General features: G+C 37.4%; 1 long non-coding RNA gene across 1 annotated transcript; it reads right to left on the bottom strand.

The window, feature by feature from the left end:
* Positions 1–1,242: 1,242 nt before the first annotated feature.
* On the bottom strand, positions 1,243–21,594 carry LOC133059605 (uncharacterized). The gene is made up of 3 exons (XR_009693590.1): positions 21,292–21,594; positions 5,289–5,393; positions 1,243–1,267 (listed from the first exon to the last, which is right to left on the bottom strand). It is a non-coding gene; the product is annotated as an uncharacterized LOC133059605 (long non-coding RNA).
* Between the last annotated feature and the right edge of the window lie 409 nt (positions 21,595–22,003).

Genomic DNA, 22,003 nt, shown 5'->3' with positions numbered 1-22,003 from the left:
ATACCATTCACAATAATCAAAAAAGCATAAAAAGTCCAAACGCCAATCAACAATTTATAGATAAACAAAATGTAATATACCTATACAATGAACTCGGCCTTAAAAAGGAATGAAGTGCTGATACATGCTACAACATAAATGAACCTCAAAAACTTAATGCAAGTGAACAAAGGTAGACACAAAAAATGTGGCATATAGTATAATTCCATGCATATGGAATCAGAGACAGAAAGCAGACCAGTGGTACCAGAGACTAAAAAGTGAGGGAATGTGAAGTGACTTCTTAATCAGTGTGAAGTTTACTTTTAGGGTGATAAAATTATTTTGGAACTAGATGGAAGTGATAGTTACTCAATATGAATGTATCAAACACCACTGAATTGCACACTTCAATGGTTAACTTAACATTACAAGAATTTTACCTCAATAGAAGTAAAAATAAAACAATAGAAGCCGTCCAAAAATAAAATAACAGAAAGTCAAATCAACTCATATACCCACAGACAAAGCCCTTGGTTCCAACAGTGCAAAAATATTCATAGATAGAGTTGCTCTCATAGAGTCAAATTGCTCTAGTTATGTAATGTATATTTGTCTGAAGATAGAAGGCCCACCTTGTTCTCATTGTCTCTGAAAAAATATTAGACAAAATTTGGACAATATGAAAAAACAAATAGGAACAAATTTACTACAGATTAAATTGAAGCAAATTGCAAACAGGATAAACAGAGTTTCAAATAGGTTGGTATGCCAGGGAAAAGTTTCATTTTGTGTAATATCAAAATACTGGAAACCTTTCCTTGTTATTGTCTAAAACAATGATGTTTGCTGCAATGACATCTTTTTTAAGTGGATCAAAACTCACCATTTTCTTTTATTTTCTCTGCAAAACAAGTAAGATAAGTATTGATATTAAAAAACTGAGGTAATTAACAAATTAAAAAATTCACAAATAAAGTTACAGAGAAACAAATAGTAATTCTTTTATGGACAAAATTCTATTTTACTTTACGTAATGCCAATGTACCAAGAACATAGCTTTTAAATAAATCAGGTCTGATTTTTCTTCAATTATGTATTTTCAATTTGGGAAGAGATTAAATTGTCCTTTTACTTTCTTTCTCTTAATAAAAGATTAGATAAGCTCATTTGTTTCCAATAAATTGATACAACTTACAAATAAATTAAGAATTAAAATCAATTAGGTTATTAATCAAATCTTTGTATATGGATGAAGATAACATACCTTTTTCTTTCTTCATGTTTTCTAAAAAATAAAGGAAATCTTTAATTTTCAGAATAAAAACTGATAAAGACAAACTCTTCACCTTATTTCTATCTACCATATCTTTCCCTTCCTCTTTATTAATCCCTCTGGGGTCATTTCCTTTAAGCTTGCAGAAATTCCTTTAGAGTTTCTCATTAAACAAACATTCTGATAAATTCCTTGCTTTCCTTTCTTCCATACATGATTGTCCTTATTTTGTATTTTTCACTGAAGACTATTTTCACTGAGTATATAGACTACTGTGTTGACAGTTTTCTCAATCACATTTTAAAGCTGTTGCTACACTACACTCTTTCTCCTGTAATTTCTGATGTGAAACCATCTGATCTTAAATAATTTCTTCTCTATTGTTTTCCTTTAGAAACTTTTAGGAGTTCCTTATCTTTGGTTTTCAAGAATTATGATTGTGACGTCTCTGCATGTCTACGTGCTCAGTTGCTCAGTCGTGTCAGACTCTTTGCTACCCCACGGACTGTAGCCCGTGAGGCTCCTCTGTTCGTGGAATTTTCCAGGCAACAATACTAGAGTGGGTTGTTGTTTCCTTCTCCAGGACCTCTTTCCAACCCAGGCATCAAACCTGCATCTCTTGTGTCTCCTGCATTGATTGGCAGGTGGATTCTTTACCCCTGTGATGTATCTAGGCATATTGTTATTCACAGAGGTTATTCTGCTTATGTTGCCTAGCATTTTGCAAATTTAAATCTTCATCAAGTTTGAAAAACTTTTGACATTTTTCTTCAAATATGTTTTATACCTCAGTCTTCCTCTCTCCTCTGGGAATCTCATGACTTTTATGTTAGAAGTTTTGATATTATCTTATACTTTCTCCATAGCTCTCTTCATTGTTTAAATATATTTTCTTTTTTAGTCTTCAGATTAAAAAAAATATATATATAAAAAATATAGAGATTTATCTTCCAGTTTCCAGTCTTTTTACTTTGTCATCTACCTTCTGCTACTGTATCAATTTGGTAATAATTAAATTATACATATTATATTTTTCAGTTCTAAAATTTTGACTTGGTTATCTTTTCTAATTTTTTTCTCTGCTAAGAATTTCCATTTTTTTCATTTCTGGTTTCTACTATATCTGAGGTAGCGTGGCAATGGTTTATTTAACTATTCATTAAAAGGTATTTGCATTATTTAATGTTAATATAAATAAACTTGCTATGAATATTTGTTTCTCTTCTAACACTCAGAACAGAGTCAATATTTGTGCAAATGTCACAGGAATAGGTCCTGGGGACTGATTGGCAAGCAGGCCTCCACTGCAGGCCCCTTACAGCACACACACGAGAACCTCCTCTTTCCTGTGGCTACAGCCACTGAGGCCACTTCTGCTGCTGTTGTCATCTCTGTTGTTACAAACCTGAACCCAGGTCAAAAGTATCACGGAGGGTTTCCCTGGTGATCCAGTTGTTAAGAATCTGCCTGCCAATGTAGGGGACACTGGTTCCATCCCTGCTCCAGGAAGACACCACATGCCACAGAGCAACTAAGCTCATGCACCACAACAACTGAGCTTGTGCTTTAGAGCCCATGAGCCACAACTACTGAGTCCATGCGCTGTAACGACTGAAGTCCCCGCACATAGAGACTGTGCGCACAGCAAGAGAAGCCACCGCAATGGGAAGCCTGTGCACCTCAGCTAGAGAGGACCCCCACCTGCCGCAACTTGAGAAAGATGACACACAGCAGCAAAGACCCACCACAGCCAAAACATAAAACAAACAAATAAATAATTAAAAAAGAAAAAACCGTGGAAGATTTAAGTTGCTCCTCATCCAGTAGATGTGTACGCATGGCAAGGACCAACATATGAACACATAGGTATGACCAGACGAGTGTCAAATCTGGGCTTTCCTGGTTGATCAGACAGTAAAGAAAAGACTTTGCCTGCAATGGGGGAAACCCAAATTCAAACCCCTGGTTGGGAAGATCCCCTGGAGAAGGGAATGGCTACTCACTCCAGTATTCTTGCCTGGAGAATTCCATGGACAGTGGAGCCTGGCTGGCTACAGTTCATGGGTTCTTGAAAAGAGTGGGACACAACTGAGTGACTTTCACTTTCTGGGCCTGACAATGCAGAATCTATGGGATTCTGTAACTCAGAATATTCTCCCAATAAAGTTATAATAATTTATGTATGTAAGAGGCACATAAAGAAAATCAAATCCATCTCTTTTATCAGTCTAAGAGAGTAGAACAGTAGCTCCCCTGCTTCTTGTTCTATATTTTTCAATGAAATATTTGTGATTAGCCATTTATAGCTAAGATATTTGAATTCCTTAAATTGGATTGTGTGGCTCTATCCTTTGAAGTGAGCTTCTCTGGTGGCTCAGTGGTAAAGAATCCACCTGCCAATCAGGAGACTCAGGTTCGATCACTGGTTCGGGAAGATCCCCTGTAGAAAGCAATGGCAACCCACTCCAGTATTCTTGTGTGGGAAATCCCATGAACAGTGGAGCCTGGCGGACTGCAGTCCATGGGGTCACAAAAGAGTCAGACACAACTTAGCAACTAAACAACAACAATCCTTTGAAGTAGATTCTAATACTATATTGATTGCTTTAGTTTATCATTAGAAATTTTAAAAGATATTTGGTGAAATTTTGCATCCTGTTTTGTGCCAATATCCATTTTTCTGTTGTGATGATTATATTAATTTAAATTGAGTTTTTAAAAATTTATCTTGATTTGACTTAAGAGCATTTATTTAAAGCCAGAGTTTTTGTTTTTAGAATAAAATATTTTCATGGGATTTCATTCAATAATGCTCATTGATTTCTACTGCTGTCTAAGAATCTATACTGAAAAAAATCTGTGTATTTCCTTGAACATTTCTGCATATTCAGAAACTTTGAATTTGTAAAATACTGCACAATTTGTTTTCTAAGGAGATTTTTTTTTTCTAAAAGCAACTTTAAAAACTGTGAAAACCCTGTGGTAAAATTTTTCTTAACATTACCCTGCAAATCTTGATTGAGAATATAGGATTTTTTCTTTACATATTATAATTCAATCCTCCACCTGATTTAGGAATCTACTCTCTAATGTAAGAAAAATAATTCTTATTTGTGACCATGAAGATTTCAACAAGGACTTCCCTGGTGGTCCAGAGGTTAAGAATCTATATGCCAATGCTGGGGACATGGATTTGATCCCTGATCCTAGAAGATCCCTCAGGCCACAGAACAACTAAGTCTATGCACCACAATTACTGAATCAGTGCTTTAGAGCTCATGTGCTGTAACTACTTTAGAGCCCACGTGCTGAAATCCATGTGCCTAGAGCCTGTACTCTATGATGAGAAAGGCCACTGCGATGTGAAACTTGTACACCACAACAAAGAGTAGCCCTTACTCAGCGCAACTAGAGAAAGCCGGTGTACAGCAACGAAGACCTACCACAGCAATAAATAAATAAATATTTCAACAAAATTATATCAGTGGTAGTCAATTCATAACATTTTTGCAGATATATCCAATAACGAAAAAAGCATCATCATTAAAATATTTCCTAATAGAGAGAGCCAAATATGACTCTTTACAGCTTCAAGCAGGTATTCCTAATGCTAACAATTGAAATAACTCTGGAGAGAAAGCAAGAAACTGAGAGACTGAAAGAGAGAATCTACTCTTAATGAAAAGTTATCAAAATAGTTGACCAATGTCAATTATTTATTTATTCTGTTAATTTAAAAGAAATGTTTTCAGAAACTTTGCAGTTTGGATGAATGATACACTTGATGACTTGCAATTTGTCAAAATCTCTCTTAAATAGTGTTGTCCAGAACTAAATGAATGAGTTCCCACCAAAAGTACACAGTGGAGTGAGACTATTCCTGCTTTTGCCTCCAGTTCAGCTTTTATAAAGGGAAGTTCAGATCCTGCTCATCTCTATTATCATCACCATTCAGAAACCATGTCGAAGTCTGTCAGACAGTGGACAGTTCCCTTAAGATATCATGACTTTATTTAAGTATTTAGTAACTTACCATTTCTGTGATATTCCCTCCAGAATACTTCAATAATAAAGAACGCCACTAAGAGGTAGAGAATTGCAGGCAAAGTGTCTATGCCGTCTACTCTGGGGGGAAATTCTGAAAAGGTACACCAGAAAATTTTCTTATTAACATCCAGACCAATCCTATTGTTGTTTATACAATAAAATTTAATTCCACACTTCAAGTAACCTGTAAGTCTATGACCAAGTTTCAACCTTCATAGACAGACTTGGAGGGTCTCATTATTTCTAAGTATCATGAGATGGATAGCAGCAACCACTCAGAAAACAATGTGGAATTGAATATCTCAGGGTAGGCCAAGGGTTGGCAAGATGCTTCTCCCATGGGGTGTAAAGGATTGCTGAGTGTGGACCCCTCACAGTAAATGAGGGGCTCTCTGTCAAATTCTGGATATGCCCTCATCATTTTGCTGTATCCTATGAAGTTTAACACGATCTAGGTCAGGTATTGCCTGACAATGGCCCACAGGACAAATCAAATCTGAAATATATTTTTGGAAGATTTGTGATATCAGAGTGACTTTCACACTGTTACATCAATGGAAAAATGAAGAGTATTTGTGACACAAAATTAAAATTCAAATTTTGTTGTCATTCCATTGAACTCAGCTATGTTTATTCATATATGTATGGTTTATAACTTTTTTTTCACTATAATAACAGATGAATAGTTTCAACAAGAATGAAATGCAGTGGCAGTTATAACTCCCTATTATTTTAAGTGGCTGGACTGTCACAGCATTGCAAAATTTTACTTTATACCTTTGCTTTAGTGCCAGGGAACACTAAACATGTCAAAACAAGTCAAAGAGGGGAAAAAAGTAGAATTTGAATAAAATGTTTTGAGATACATTAAGGTATGCATTGTCTTATTGTTGAATTATATGTATTTATTATGCAACAATACTTGCAGGTTTGCTAAAAGATAGCAATATGCACTGGCATTGCCAGACTAGCACTCATTACAATATTTTCAAATTATGGTAAAGCAACCATAAGAAAAATTATAAAATTAAAAATTAAATAGCTCATTATAGAAAATATTTCTTCATGAAAATATAAAAGGAAAATAAGATTGCACCAAAGAAGCTTTTATAATTCATTTCTTAGTCAAGCAAGAGATGCCATTAACCAATGGTAAGTGAGATTAATTTTGTTTGATTGAAGAAGCTAAAGAAATGTGTCCAGACAGAGAAAATAAACTCAAGTCTGGGGGAGGAGTTAAGATGGTGGAGGAGTAGGACGAGGAGACCACTTTCTCCCCCACAAATTCATCGAAAGAACATTTGAACGCTGAGCAAACTCCACAAAGCAACTTCTGAACGCTAGCAGAGGACATCAGGTGCCCAGAAAAGCAGCCCATTGTCTTCAGAAGGAGGTAGGACAAAATATAAAAGATAAAAAGAGAGACAAAAGAGCTAGGGATGGAGACCCCTCCCAGGAAGGGAGTGGTAATAGAGGAAGTTTCCAAACACCAGGAAACCCTCTCACTGGAGGGTCTGAGGGAAGTTTTTGAATCTCGGCGGGCAACCTAACTGGGAGGAAAAATAAATAAAACCCACAGATTACATGTCTAAAAGCAACTCCCAGCAGAAAATTACCCCAGACGCTCGCATCCGCCACCAGCAAGTGGGGGCTGAACGGAGAGGAGCGGGCTGCATTGCTTAGGGTAAGGACTGGGCCTGAATGCCCTGAGGGCAATCGGAGGGAGCTAATGTGAGATAGCAACTTAAACTGTGGGAGAGCAAAAGAGAGAGAGAAAATTAACCGCCTGAACACACTGCCAGCCGTTCACAGAACAAAGAAACCAAGCAATTCCAGAGAAGAGCTAGCAGTCTGTGGACAGGCCCATCCCCCTCCAGAGGCAGGAGGCAGGGGGGAGAGGAAAGGGGCAAACGTGGCCCCAGAGGCCCCAGAGACTGCATCCCCTACCAAACCGCAAACAGGCTTCCAGTTTCTAACCAAAGACTTCCTGAGATTCTGGATGGTTGACATCCACCGGGAGGGTCACGGCTAGAGACAAGCTCCCCAGAACAGACACAAGGTGCACCGGCCTGGGGCGCACAGAAACCGAGGTGGAGACGCGGAGGGGAGAAGGCGCACCACACCCAGGGAGAGTGTGCCTGTCAAGCTCCTGGCTGCCTGAGCTGCTCGGGGTGGGGAAGGCACACAACGCAGGCCCAACCAAGTCCGTGCTTATGTGGAGTACCCGAAAACTGGAACTGCTAGCAACTCAGAGCCCGCTCCCTATAGCGCAGCCTGGAGCCTGAGCAGTGTAGACAGGGAAAGCACACACGCTGCAAGTGGGGGCAAACCCAGTGTGGCCGGAACACTGCGAGTGCTCCCCACACAGGCCAGTGATGTTTGTCTGCAGTGCCCCTCCCTCCCCACAGCACGACTGAACAAGCAAACCTAAACAAGAGACCACCTCCGCCCACTTGTGTCAGGGCAGAAATTAGACACTAAAGAGACCTGCAAACAGAAGCCAAATAAACAAAGGGAACCACGTCACCAGTGACCAGTGCAACAGATTAAAATCCCTGTAGTTAATAACGACTTCACCAGAAAGGGCCTATAGATATCAAGAAGTATAAGCTGGAACAAGGAGCTATCTGAAACTGAACAGAACCCACACTGCCCACAACAGTTCCAGAGAAATTCCTAGATATATTTTTACTACTCTTTTTTAATTAAAAAAAATTTTTTTCTTTCTTTAAAAATTTTTTCTCTTTTGTTTTCTTTTAAAATTCCCTATTACTCCTTAATTTTCATTTTCTTCTTTCTCTTTTAAAGTCCTCTGTTACTCCAAACTTGGGGGGGAAAAAAAGACCCTATTTTTAAAGGGAACTTCATATATATTTCTTAATTTTTTTGTGTTTTTGCTTTTGTTTTCAATATTGTATTTTTAAGAGTCTAACCTGTACTCTAGATTTTCAATCTTTGTTTTTCAGTATTTGATATCAATTTTAGACATTTAAGAATCCAATATTCAGTACCCATTTTTACTCAGGAGCATGATGATTACTCTCTTCCCCTTGTGACTCTCCTTTTTCTCCCCCAGATCACCTCTATTTCCTCCCTCCCCCTTCTCTTCTCAATCCAATTCTGTGAATCTCTGTGGGTGTTCTGGGCTACAGAGAACACTTAGGGAACAGAGTACTGCATAGATCTGTCTCTCTCCTCTTGAGTCCCCCTTTTTCTCCTCCTGCTCATCTCTATCTCCCTCCTCCCTCTCCTCTTCTTCATGTAACTCTGTGAACCTCTCTGGGTGTCCCTCACGGTGGAGAATCTTCTCGCCATTAACCTAGAAGTTTTATTATCAGTGCTGTATAGTTGGAGAAGTCTTGAGGCTACTGGAAGAATAAGACTGAAATCCAGAGGAAGGAGACTTAAGTCCAAACACTGAGAACACCAGAGAATTCCTAACTACAAGGAACATTAAGTAATAAGAGATCATCCAAAAGCCTCCATACCTACACTGAAAACAACCACCACCCAAGAGCCAATAAGTTCCAGAGCAGGACATACCACACAAATTCTCCAGCAATGCAGGAACATAGCTGTGAGTGTCAATATACAGGCTACCCAAAGTCACACCAAACGCATAGACCCATCTCAAAACTCACTACTGGACACTCCATTGCACTCCAGAGAGAAGAAATCCAGTTCCACGCACCAGAACACCAACGCAAGCCTCCCTTACCAGGAAACTTTGACAAGCCAATCGTCCAACCCCACCCACTGGGTGAAACCTCCACAATAAAAAGGAACTACAGACCACCAAAATACAGAAAGGCCACTCCAAACACAACAATCTAAACAAGATGAAAAGGCAGAGAACTACCCAGCAGGTAAAGGAACATGAAAAATGCCCATCAAGCCAAACATAAGAGGAGGAGATAGGGAATCTACCTAAAAAAGAATTTAGAATAATGATAATAAAAATGATCCAAAATCTTGAAAACAAAATGGAGTTACAGATAAATGGTCTGGAGACAAGGATAGAGAAGGTGCAAGAAATGTTTAACAAGGATCTAGAAGAAATAAAAAAGAGTCAATTAAAAATGAATAATGCAATAAATGAGATCAAAAGCACTCTGGAGGGAACCAACGGTAGAATAACAGAGGCAGAAGATAGGATAAGTGAGGTAGAAGATAAAATGGTGGAAATAAATGAAGCAGAGAGGAAAAAAGAAAAAAGAATCAAAAGAAATGAGGACAACCTCAGGGACCTCTGGGACAATGTGAAATGCCCCAACATTCGAATCATAGGAGTCCCAGAAGAAGAAGAGAAAAAGAAAGGCCATGAGAAAATACTCGAGGAGATAATAGCTGAAAACTTCCCTAAATGGGGAAGGAAATAGTTACACAAGTCCAAGAAACCAAGAGAGTCCCAAACAGGATAAACCCAAGGCAAAACAACCCAAGACACATATTAATCAAATTAACAAAGATCAAACACAAAGAACAAATCTTAAAAGCAGCAAGGGAAAAACAACAAATAACACACAAAGGGATTCCCATAAGGATAACAGCTGATCTATCAATAGAGACTCTTCAGACAGAAGGGAATGGCAGGACATACTTAAAGTAATGAAAGAGAATAACCTACAACCCAGATTACTGTACCCAGCAAAGATCTCATTCAGATATGAAGGAGAATTCAAAAGCTTTACAGACAAGAAAAAGCTGAGAGAATTCAGCACCACCAAACCAGCTCTTCAACAAATGCTAAAGGATCGTCTCTAGACAGGAAACACAATAAGGTTGTATAAACGCGAATCCAGAACAGCAAAGTAAATGGCAACGGGACCATACCTATCAATAATTACCTTAAATGTAAATGGGTTGAATGCCCCAACCAAAAGACAAAGACTGGCTGAATGGATACAAAAGCAAGACCCCTATATATGCTGCTACAAGAGACCCACCTCAAAACAAGAGACACATACAGACTGAAAGTGAAGGGCTAGAAAAAACTATTTCACGCAAACGGAGACCAAAAGAAAGCAGGAGTCTCAATACTCATATCAGATAAAATAGACTTTCAAATAAAGAATGTGAAAAGAGACAAAGAAGGACACTACATAATGATCAAAGGATCAATCCAAGAAGAAGATGTAACAATTATAAATATATATGCACCCAACATAGGAGCACCGCAATACATAAGGCAAACGCTAACCAGTATGAAAGGGGAAATCAACAATAACACAATAATCGTGGGAGACTTTAATACCCCACTCACACCTATGGATAGATCAACTAAACAGAAAATTAACAAGGAAACACAAACTTTAAATAACACAATGGTCCAGCTAGACCTAATTGATACCTATAGGTCATTTCACCACAAAACAATCAATTTCACCTTTTTCTCAAGTGCACACGGAACATTCTCCAGAATAGATCACATCCTGAGCCATAAATCTAGCCTTGGGAAATTAAAAAAAAATGAAATCATTCCAGTCATCTTTTCTGACCACAATGCAGTAAGATTAGATCTTAATTACAGGGAAAAAAAAACTATTAAAAATTCAAACATATGGAGGCTAAATAGCTCGCTTCTGAATAACCAATAAATGATAGAAGAAATCATAAAAGAAATCAAAATATGCATAGAAACGAATAAAAATGAAAACACAACAACCCAAAACCTATGGGACACTGTAAAAGCAGTGCTAAGGGGAAGGTTCATAGCATTACAGGCTTACCTCAAGAAACAAGAAAAAAGTCAAATAAATAACCTAACTCTACACCTAAAACAACTAGAGAAGGAAGAAATGAAGAACCCCAGGGTTAGTAGAAGGAAAGAAATCTTAAAAATCAGGGCAGAAATAAATGCAAAAGAAACAAAAGAGACTGTAGCAAAAATCAACAAAGCTAAAAGCTGGTTTTTTGAAAAGATAAACAAAATTAACAAACCGTTAGCCAGACTCATTGAGAAAAAAGGGAGAAGAAACAAATCAACAAAATTAGAAATGAAAATGGAGAAATCACAACAGAAAACACTGAAATACAAAGGATCATAAGAGACTACTACAAGAAGCTCTATGCCAATAAAATGGACAACTTGGAAGAAATGGACAAATTCTTAGAAAAGCATAACTTTCCAAAACTGAACCAGGAAGAAATAGAAGATCATAACAGACCCATCACAGGCACGGAAATCGAAACTGTAATCAGAAATCTTCCAGCAAACAAAAGCCCAGGACCAGATGGCTTCTGAGGTGAATACTACCAACAAATTAGAGAAGAGGCAACACCTTTCTTACTCAAACTCTTCCAGAAAATTGCAGAAGAAGGTAAACTTCCAAACTCATTCTATGAGGCCACCATCACCCTAATTCCAAAATCAGAAAAAGATGCCACAAAAAATCAAAACTACAGGCCAATATCACTGATGAACATAGATGCAAAAATCCTTAACAAAATTCTAGCAAACAGAATCCAACAACATATTAAAAAGATCATACATCATGAACAAGTGGGCTCTATCCCAGGAATGCAAGGATTCTTTAATATCCACAAATCAATCAACGTAATACATCACATTAACAAGTTGAAAGATAAAAACCATATGATTATCTTAATAGATGCAGAAAAAGCCTTTGACAAAATTCAACATCCATTTATGACAAAAAAAAAAAAAAAAACTCTCCAGAAGGCAGGAATAGAAGGAACATGCCTCAACATAATAAAAGCTATGTATGACAAACCCACAGCAAACATTATCCTCAATGGTGAAAAACTGAAAACATTTCCCCTGAAATCAGGAACAAGACAAGGGTGCCCACTCTCACCACTACTATTCAACATAGTTTTGGAAGTTTTGGCCATAGCAATCAGAGCAGAAAAGAAATGAAAGGAATCCAGATAGGAAAAGAAGAAGTGAAACTCTCACTGTTTCCAGATGACATGATCCTCTACATAGAAAACCCTAAAGTCTCTGCCAGAAAATTACTAGAGCTAATCAATGAATATAGTAAAGTTGCAGGATATAAAATTAACACACAGAAATCCCTTGCATTCCTATACGCTAACAATGAGAAAACAGAAAGAGAAATTAAGGAAACAATATCATTCACCATTGCAACAAAAAGAATAAAATACTTAGGAATATATCTACCTAAAGAAACAAAAGACATATACATAGAAAACTATAAAACACTGATGAAAGAAATCAAAGAGAACACAAATAGATGGAGAAATATACCGTGTTCATGTATTGGAAGAATCAATACTGTGAAAATGAGTATACCACCCAAATCTATAGATTCAATGCAGTCCCTATCAAGCTACCAACGGTATTCTTCAAAGAACTAGAACAAATAATTTCACAATTTGTATGGAAATACAAAACACCTAGAATAGCCAAAGCAATCTTGAGAAAGAAGAAGGGACCTGGAGGAATCTACCTGCCTGACTTCAGGCTCTACTACAAAGCCACAGTCATCAAGACAGTGTGGTACTGGCACAAAGACAGAAATTTAGATCAATGGAACAGAATAGAAAGCCCAGAGATAAATCCACGAACCTACAGACACCTTATCTTAGACAAAGGAGGCAAGAATATACAATGGAAAAAAGACAACCTCTTTAACAAATGGTGCTGGGAAAACTGGTCAACCACTTGTAAAAGAATGAAATGCAAATCAAAACCTCAATGAGGTACCATTACACGCCAGTCAGAATGGCTGCTATCCAAAAGTCTACAAGCAATAAATGCTGGAGAGGGTGTGGAGAAAGGGAACCCTCTTACACTGTTGGTGGGAATGCAAACTAGTACAGCCACTATGGAGAACAGTGTGGAAATTCCTTAAGAAACTGGAAATAGAACTGCCAAATGACCCAGCAATCCCACTCCTGGGCATACATACTGAGGAAACCAGATCTGAAAGAGACACGTGTACCCCAATGTTCATCGCAGCACTGTTTATAATAGCCAGGACATGGAAGCAACCTAGATGCCCATCAGCAGACTAATGGATAAGGAAGCTGTGGTACATATACACCATGGAATATTACTCAGCCATTAAAAAGAACACAGTTGAATCGGTTCTAATGAGATGGATGAAACTGGAGCCCACTATACCGAGTGAAGTAAGCCAGAAAGATAAACACCAATACAGTATACCAATGCATATATATGGAATTTAGAAAGACGGTAATGATAACCCTATATGCAAGACAGAAAAAGAGACACAGATGTACAGAACAGACTTTTGGACTCTATGGGAGAAGGCAAGGGTGGGATGATCTGAGAGAACAGCATCAAAACATATATATTATCAAGTGTGAAACAGATTGCCAGTCCTGGTTGGAAGCATAAGACAAGTGCTCGGGGCTGGTACACTGGGATGACCCAGAGGGATGGGATGGGAAGGGAGGTGGGAGGGGGGTTCAGGATGGGGAACACATGTAACTCCATGGCTGATCCATGTCAGTGTATGGCAAAAACCACTTCAATATTGTAAAGGGATTAGTCCTCAACTCATAAAAATAATTGGGAAAAATAAATAAATAAATCAATAAACTCAAGTCTATTAGTACTTTGCTGAGCACATTTGTTCAAGTAGTTGAAGACATTAGAAAAATATCATCAGTCAATTAAGAAACCAGGGGATTATCTAGTTCTGGGAAATAATGGAATAGACACTTTTCCCTGTGCCCCTCATAACTGAAGCCCCAAGCAGTATATATATATATATATATATATATATATACATATATATATATCAAATACAAAAAGACTCTAAAAGATGTCAGCAATGACATACAGTGAGCTCTCTCTCTCTCTCTCTTTTTTTTTTCTCCTAATGTATCCCTGAGTGGGTGCTGGAGAAACCAGCAATCCAGAAATGCCAATAGGTAAAGACAAAGCTTCCCAGATGCTGGTTGTGCTGGTGAAATCACTGTCATGTCTGACTCTTTGCAACCCCAAGAACTACACAGTCCATGGAATTCTCCAGGCCAGAATACTAGAGTGGGTAGCCTTTCCCTTCTCCATGGGATCTGCCCAACCCAGGAATTGAACCCAGGTCTCCTGCATTCCAGGTGGAGTCTTTACCAACTGAACCACCAGGGAAGCCCAAATGACTGCTTGGTAAAGAATCTGCTGACAATGCAGGAGACACAGGAAACATGCATTAGATTCCTAGGTCAGGAAGATTCCCTGGAGGAGGAAATGGAAGCCCACCCTAGTATGCTTCCCTGGAAAATCCCATGGACACAAAAGCCTAGAGGGCTACAGTCCATGGGTGGCAGAGAGCTGGACAAGACTGAGTACACACACGCATGCTACAACATAGTAACCCCCAAGAAAAGCTTGCCCTTTGTGGTCACAGGACCAGGAATGGGCAACCTAATAAGATGAAAACTGTTAAATGATAACTTCCTGACTCCAGATAAACACCACAGAGAAAATCATAATCCCACTCCTGCTATTCAGCAAAGACTGAGTAGGAGTAGCCTAGTGGTTCACCATCACTCAGTTAACAATGTACCCCATCCTGTCCTGGTTGGTGTCAGTGAGGACAAAGTGGAGAGCTGGAACTTTCATTCCCACTCAGCAGCAGTAAGGTCAGTGGCCCTGCCCTGCCACAGAGTCGGTGGAGATACACAGAAAATAGTAATGAAGTGGCCCTCACTCTACCAGGTGAGGTATTGTCAGCAGAGGACCAAGGGGAAGCTGAGCTTTCAGCCCTACCCAACAGTAACAAAGTGCCTTTCTCCTTCCACAGTGTTAAATAATGCTAAGTGGGAAACCTCTATTTCCACCTTCACTTAGCAAAATGAGATGATATCTTTGTTTTCCTATATATGTGGTGCCATTTTAGGCTTGAAATGATGTAATAAAATACACAGCCTTATAATATAAGACCCAAGATGTCCATGGTACAATAGAAAACCACACTTCATAACCTAGGAGAACCAAGAAAATATCATCTTAAATGAAAAAAAGGTAATACATACCAGCATCAAAATGACAAAGATATTTGTAAAGGATTTTATGTGGTAATCATAAAAATAAGCAATTACAAACTCACTTTCAACAAATGAAAAAATATAGTCTTAGTAAATAAATAGAAGATATGAAGAATAAAATAGAAATTTATGAAATAGAAAATACAATATTCAAAATAAAATATTCACTGAATAGGCTTAGCAGAGAATGGAGATGATAGAAGAATTAGTCAGTGAACTTGAAGATCATATTATGCCAATTATCCAAACTGGACAATGAAGAGGAAATAGACTGAGATAGACCAATAAAATCTCAGAGTCCTGTGGTGCTATAACAAAAGATCTAATGTACTTGTCATTGGGGTCCCAGGAGACTAGAAAGACTGTGGAGCTGAGAAAGTATTTGAAGAAATAATGACTAAAAATGTCCCAAATTTGACAAAAGATATTAATGTATATAGTCAATAAGCTGAGCAAATCACAAATAAGATAAAGCTAAACAAACCCATGCCAAGATACATCATAATCCAACCTCTGAAAAGTAAAGAGAAAAAAACATCTTGAAAGTAGGGGAATGGTTCTTTACTTTCATGAGAAACATGAGAAATGGTTCTTTACTTTCATGAGAAAACAGTTTTAATTGTATTAATAGTAGATTTCTAATCAGAAACCAGAGAAGTCTGAGGAAGGGGCAGAATATTTTAATGTGGTGAAAGAAAATAACATAATTCTATACTCAGTGAAAACAGCCTTTGGGAAATAAAGACATTTTCAGATTAAGGTAAGCTAAGAATTTTTTGCCAGCAGATCTGTCCTAAAAAAAAAAAAAAAAAAAAAAGGCTAAATAAAGGCCTTGAAATTGAAAGGAACTGATAAAATAAGAAGTCTTGGAACATCAGTAAGGAAGACAGAACAAGGGAAGGAGTACAAACATAGACAAATATGATAGGTTTTTCTTTCCTTTTGGTTTTTCTAAAATATATTTGATGGTTGAGGCAAAAGTTGTAACATTATGTGATCTGCTTCTCAATGTACATAGAGGTTATAGTTAATATAATTATAAAGGGGGAAAGTAAATGAATTTAAGGGAGGTAAATTTTCAAAAGCATATTAAAAATCAGAGACATCACTTTGCCGACAAAGGTCCACATAGTCAAAGCTATAGTTTTTTCAGTAGTCATGTATGGATGTGAGAGTTGGACCATAAAGAAAATTGAGTGCTGAAGAATTGATGCTTTTGAACTGTGATGTTAAAGAATACTCTTGAGAGTTCCTTGGACTGCAAGGAGATCAAGCCCTGAATACTCATTGAAAGGACTTATACTGAAGTTGAAGTGTCAATACTTTGGCCACCTGATGCCAAGAGCTGACTCATTAGAAAAGACCCTGATGCTGGGAAAGATTGAAGGCAGAAGAAGGGGACGACCAAGGATGAGATGGTTGGATGGCATCACTAATTCAATGGACAGAAGTTTGAGCAAATTCTGGGAGATAGTGAAGGACAGGGAGGTGAGGCGTTCTGCAGTCCATGGGGTCCCAAACAGTGAGCAACTAAACAACAACAGCAACAAAGTTTCAAACATGTATTCAAAGTAGTGAAATGTCAGCACCAGTAGTCTGTGACAAAGTATTCATACAGCATGCTATCAGACTATTCTCCCATTTGTCTACTCAGATAACCCTTAATTTTTGCTTTCATTGTGATGTGAGCTACATATTCAGCCTCCCAATATTTTTTTCAGCATCCGGTGATCCATCTGGACCTTATTTTTCACAATCATTTCTCTTTTTTCCTTTTTTACTTTTCGACTCTCTCTTTGACTCTTAACCATCCATGCTATCATGAAGCTACCTTCCCACCCAAGACCCCATATCACATTCCAGCTCAGAGGGAACTGGTCATCTTTTAGGCCTTGTTTCCTGCTTTGTGTGCAGCCTCAGACACACTCAGGAGTCCTAAGCCTTGAATGTGGTACAGAGGATCATATTCTTGGTGCTGCAAGGACAGAATGTGATTACATTTAAAAACAACAAGCAATTATTCTCCTCCCATTTTGAAATTAAGCAAATAAATGTGTACATTAGGCACTGTATCACTCACAAGAGCAAAATAAAATGCTATTGCGTTTTCCAGGTAGTTGTGTAAGAAATTCCATTTTCTACATATTTTTATTTTGAAAAAATGTCATTCTTTTATATATATGTGGGTGGAATATATGTATATAGAATATTACTCAACCACAAGAAAAATGAAATTCTGCCATTTACAACAAAATGGATGGATCTGGGTGGTATTATGCTTGATGAAATAAGTCAGACAGAGAAATAAAAATACTGTATATTTTCTATTATATGTGGAATCTGAAAAACAAAACAAATAAACCAATACAACAAAAGAGAAACTGACACAGATACAGAGAACAGCTAGTGGTTACAAGGAGAAAGAAAGTTGGGGGAAGAGGGCAGAAAGGGGAAGAAGATTAAGAGGTATAAACTGCTGCTGCTAAGTCGTTTCAGTCGTGTCCAACTCTGTGCGACCCCATAGACGACAGCTCACCAGGCTCCCCCGTCCCTGGGATTCTCCAGGCAAGAACACTGGAATGGGTTGCCATTTCCTTCTCCAATGCATGAAAGTGAAAAGTAAAAGTGAAGTCGCTCAGTCGTATCTGACTCTTAGCGACCCCACGGACTGCAGCCTACCAGGCTCCCCATCCATGGGATTTTCCAGGCAAGAGTACTGGAGTGGGTTGCCATTCCCTTCTCCAATAAACTGCTAGATATAAATAAATAATATACTAGAATGTAATACGAAGCACAGAGTATGTAGCAACATTATGTAATAATTTAAATGGAGTGTAATACACAAAACATCAAATCAATATGTTGCATACATGAAACTATAAATCAACTATACTTCAATAAGAAAGAAACAGTAAAAATGATACACTTAAATATTCCAGTTATGGGTGCTTCACCTAAACATTTAAAACATCTAACTGCAAACTAATAACTAAACTGCAGATAATTTACTTAAAGATATAAATTTGGCTAAGAATCCAAAAGAATTTTGTATAAATAGCAAAATATTTTCCAATTGATTTCCTAGAAACTTAAATTTGAGTACATAACAGTACTTTACAACAAGATATAAAAGATAAAATCTGCCACAGAGTCCCAAAGTCTGTTCTATACATCTGTGTCTCTTTTTCTGTTTTGCATATAGGGTTATGGATCGGGATGGGGAACACATGTAAATCCATGGCTGATTCATGTCAATGTATGGCAAAAACCACTACAATATTGTAAAACAATTAGCCTCCAACTAATAAAAATAAATGAAAAAAATGTTAAAAGGAAAAAGAATAAAATAAAATGCAAGGTTCAAAAAATAAAAAGATAAAATCTGAAATTTTATTTGGTGAGGCAAACACTGTGTAAGACAGAATCACATCCAAGAGAATCAAATTTTATGACAAAAAGCAAGAATCTGAGAAATGAGCAGTAAACAGGGAAAATTCTTTTTCGTCTCTAAATCTGATGTTTACTTTGGAAGCCTACATGAAAAAATATTCCTTCTCTTTTTATATACAGTTTTAAAGGAGAGAGGGGCAACATAAGAGTGCTATGGGTATGGGAGGTACAAATTATTGAGTGTAAGATGGGCTACAATGATGTACTGTACAACACAGGGAATACAGTCAATATTTTGTAATTACTGTAAATGGAGCATAACTTTAAAAAATTATGTGAAAAAGCTCATTCATTTAAATGTAAATTCTATGTTTAAATTTTTTCAGAAAATGCATCTGAAGTTAATAATATAGTCTTATATGTCATTCAGATTATTTAATTGCTGTTTTTTAAGATGAATAAGTAATTGACATAAATTTCAAAAATTCTAAGAATTTAAGTCTAAGATGTATCCATATTTACTTAATGAAATGTCATTTTACAGTTTCATTATGTGTAATGTTGTGTTTTACACACAAAAAAGTGTAAAATGTTCTCATTTCTTTTTGTTTATATTATTATTTTTCTTCTTGCTAGAGATCCACCAATTCCCTACCTATTTTCTCAGCCAAATGCCTGAGAAATGCCTGAGAGAACTGACTTTATCTACTTAATTACTATTGGTACCATTTGAGCAGAAAGTTTGGTTCAGCTCTCCTTCTAGGTAAATGGTCATACCATCTACTGGTATTTTAGCTCCATCATCCTACCTTCTTCCTCAAAAAGTGACCAGATCACCTACCATTGTCTTATCTATCATGTATAATTATACTACTTCTCCTACATTTTACTGCGAATTCACAGGTAATGGTCAGCAGCAATAACATTGCTAAATCACCTTTTTATTTTTCAACCAATGTCCTTCAGAAAACATTATTTCCTACATCCATTCCTACCCATAGGACTATCATTCTCTGTCACTTCTTTGTCCTCATATTTTTCCACTACTGAGTATTGCTTTGAAAGCAAACAAATTATTCTGTATATGAAATACATGCATAAAATCATAATAAGTAAGGCAATGAGAAACATTGTGTTAAATTTCAAAAGTGACATATAATCATCATTGAGGAAGTCAATATAACAAACTACATTATCTTTCCTGTTATATATGCATATTTTGGATTCTAAACGGACTAATCAATAATAGCAAAAATGTGTATGTGATAATATGGTCTTCTACATAAAGAAACTTACTTGTACGTATCAACCATTCTAATGAAAACATAGCTGCAACAAAAAGGTCTTCATTACATACTGCAAAACAGTTCAACGTTTAAAGTTAACATCAAAGTAGTCCAATGCCATATTCTTACATAAAACAGTTTTAGAGCACTATGTAAATCTTATGTTACAATAATTTGAATAATACCCCACTGATGGCCAGAAAAAAATTTTCCAGTCTCTATCTGTTCATGAGTTGTCCTTGCTCATTTTTCCAAACAGAGATGGTTACTTTTCAGGACTTGCTGCTGCTGCTGCTAAGTTGCTTCAATCGTGTCCGACTCTGTGAGACCCCATAGACAGCAGTGCACCAAGCTCCCCCTTCCCTGGGATTCTCCAGGCGAGAACACTGGAATGGGTTGCCATTTCCTTCTCCAATGCAGGAAAGTGAAAAGTGAAAGTGACGTTGCTCAGTCGTGTCCGACTCTTAGCGACCCCAGGGACTGCAGCCTACCAGGCTCCTCCATCCATGGGATTTTCCAGGCAAGAATACTGGAGTGGGGTGCCATTGCCTTCTCCGTTTCAAGACTTAACTATATATCAAAATATTAGCCACCACAAGTTGCATCTCTACTCCACTCCTAAATATTTCTAATTACTGCACTTCACAATGGATATTAAAATTCATGAATATAAAAATACTAAAATAGTATCTTGGAATTCCACAGCAATGTGTTCCTTAAAAGAAGCTTTTATTTCATCATTACACAGAGTGGTCAGTTTTGAGAGTAAAGTGTGTTAGTTGCTCAGTCATGTCTGATTCTTTGCAACCCCATGAACTGTAGCCTGCCTGCCAGGCTCCTCTGTCCATGGAATTCTCCAGGCAAGAATACTGCAGTGGGTAGCCATTTCCTTAGAGTAGCTTCCTGACCCAGGGTTTGGACCCAAGTCTCCTGCATTGCAAGCAGATTCCTTACTGTCTGAACCACCAGGGAAGCCAGTATGAGAGTATTAATTTTCAGTTCTATGAGGTAATTTTTCATGACTTTAGAATGCAAATATCACACATTAATTGCTAATTGCTGGTTATATTTTTGAAATAAGTGATGTTCAAATGACATACAGAAAAGAATGTATGGAAGTCAGATTGACCAGACTTGAGGGAGTGAAAGTCCAAGTCTCATGCCTTGTACCCTGAGGTCTGCTCTATTTTTGTGACTCAAATGCTTTTGTTAGAAGCACTGGCTAGACGTACAGGCTCGCTCTCTCTCTCTCTCTAACGCATGTACACACAAAAGCACAAAATATCAACAGTATTAAAAAATAAAACTCACCTTTATGACTTTTGTCCATCATAGGTGATTTTCTATAGTGATCTATTGGATAAGTCACCATCTTAAGAAGGAAATTGTTTCACGTCTGTCACTTGTGGCCCAAAGAAAGTCTCAGCTTGGTCCTGAGTTGTGTTGGCAGGATTTTGAAATATCTTTGTGTCCCTTCTACAAACACAGAGGAGGAAGAGATTATATGACCCAAGGCAATATTCCTGGGTCAGAGAGGTTTCAGTCATATGAATCAGGTTTCTGGTTCTTGAGTGCTGCAGGTGCAGCATGGAATTAACCAGAAGCAGGAAAGGAGACCTATGTACTCTGAACCTTTTATGATCATAAAACAATACTTCAATAGCAGTTATTCATTTGAATAAATCCACAAATAACTGCATATATACAAAAATCAACTGATAAATCTCAGATTAGATTTCTTTCTTAATTTTTCTCTTCATTCAAGTCAACCATAGAGTGTCTAGTGCTGAAACAGGAAGAACTTTTTTGTTCACTTGATCATTTATGTAGACCAATTATAGACCAATTAAACTAAGCCAGAGTTGTTACTGCTTAACAATCCTGCCCAGGTCCTATCTCAGACTAATCAAATAGAAATTTCTTAGGGGTGGAAGGAAGGAAGAGAAGGCAGAACTATGAATCAGTAATTTAAAAGTGATTATAAGGTGCCCTAGTACTCCCGTGATCAGTTATGTCCCACTCT

This window comes from Dama dama, chromosome 7 (genome assembly GCF_033118175.1).
Source record: "Dama dama isolate Ldn47 chromosome 7, ASM3311817v1, whole genome shotgun sequence".
NCBI classification, from domain to species: Eukaryota; Metazoa; Chordata; class Mammalia; order Artiodactyla; family Cervidae; genus Dama; species Dama dama.
This window is presented reverse-complemented; position numbering and strand designations above follow the sequence as displayed.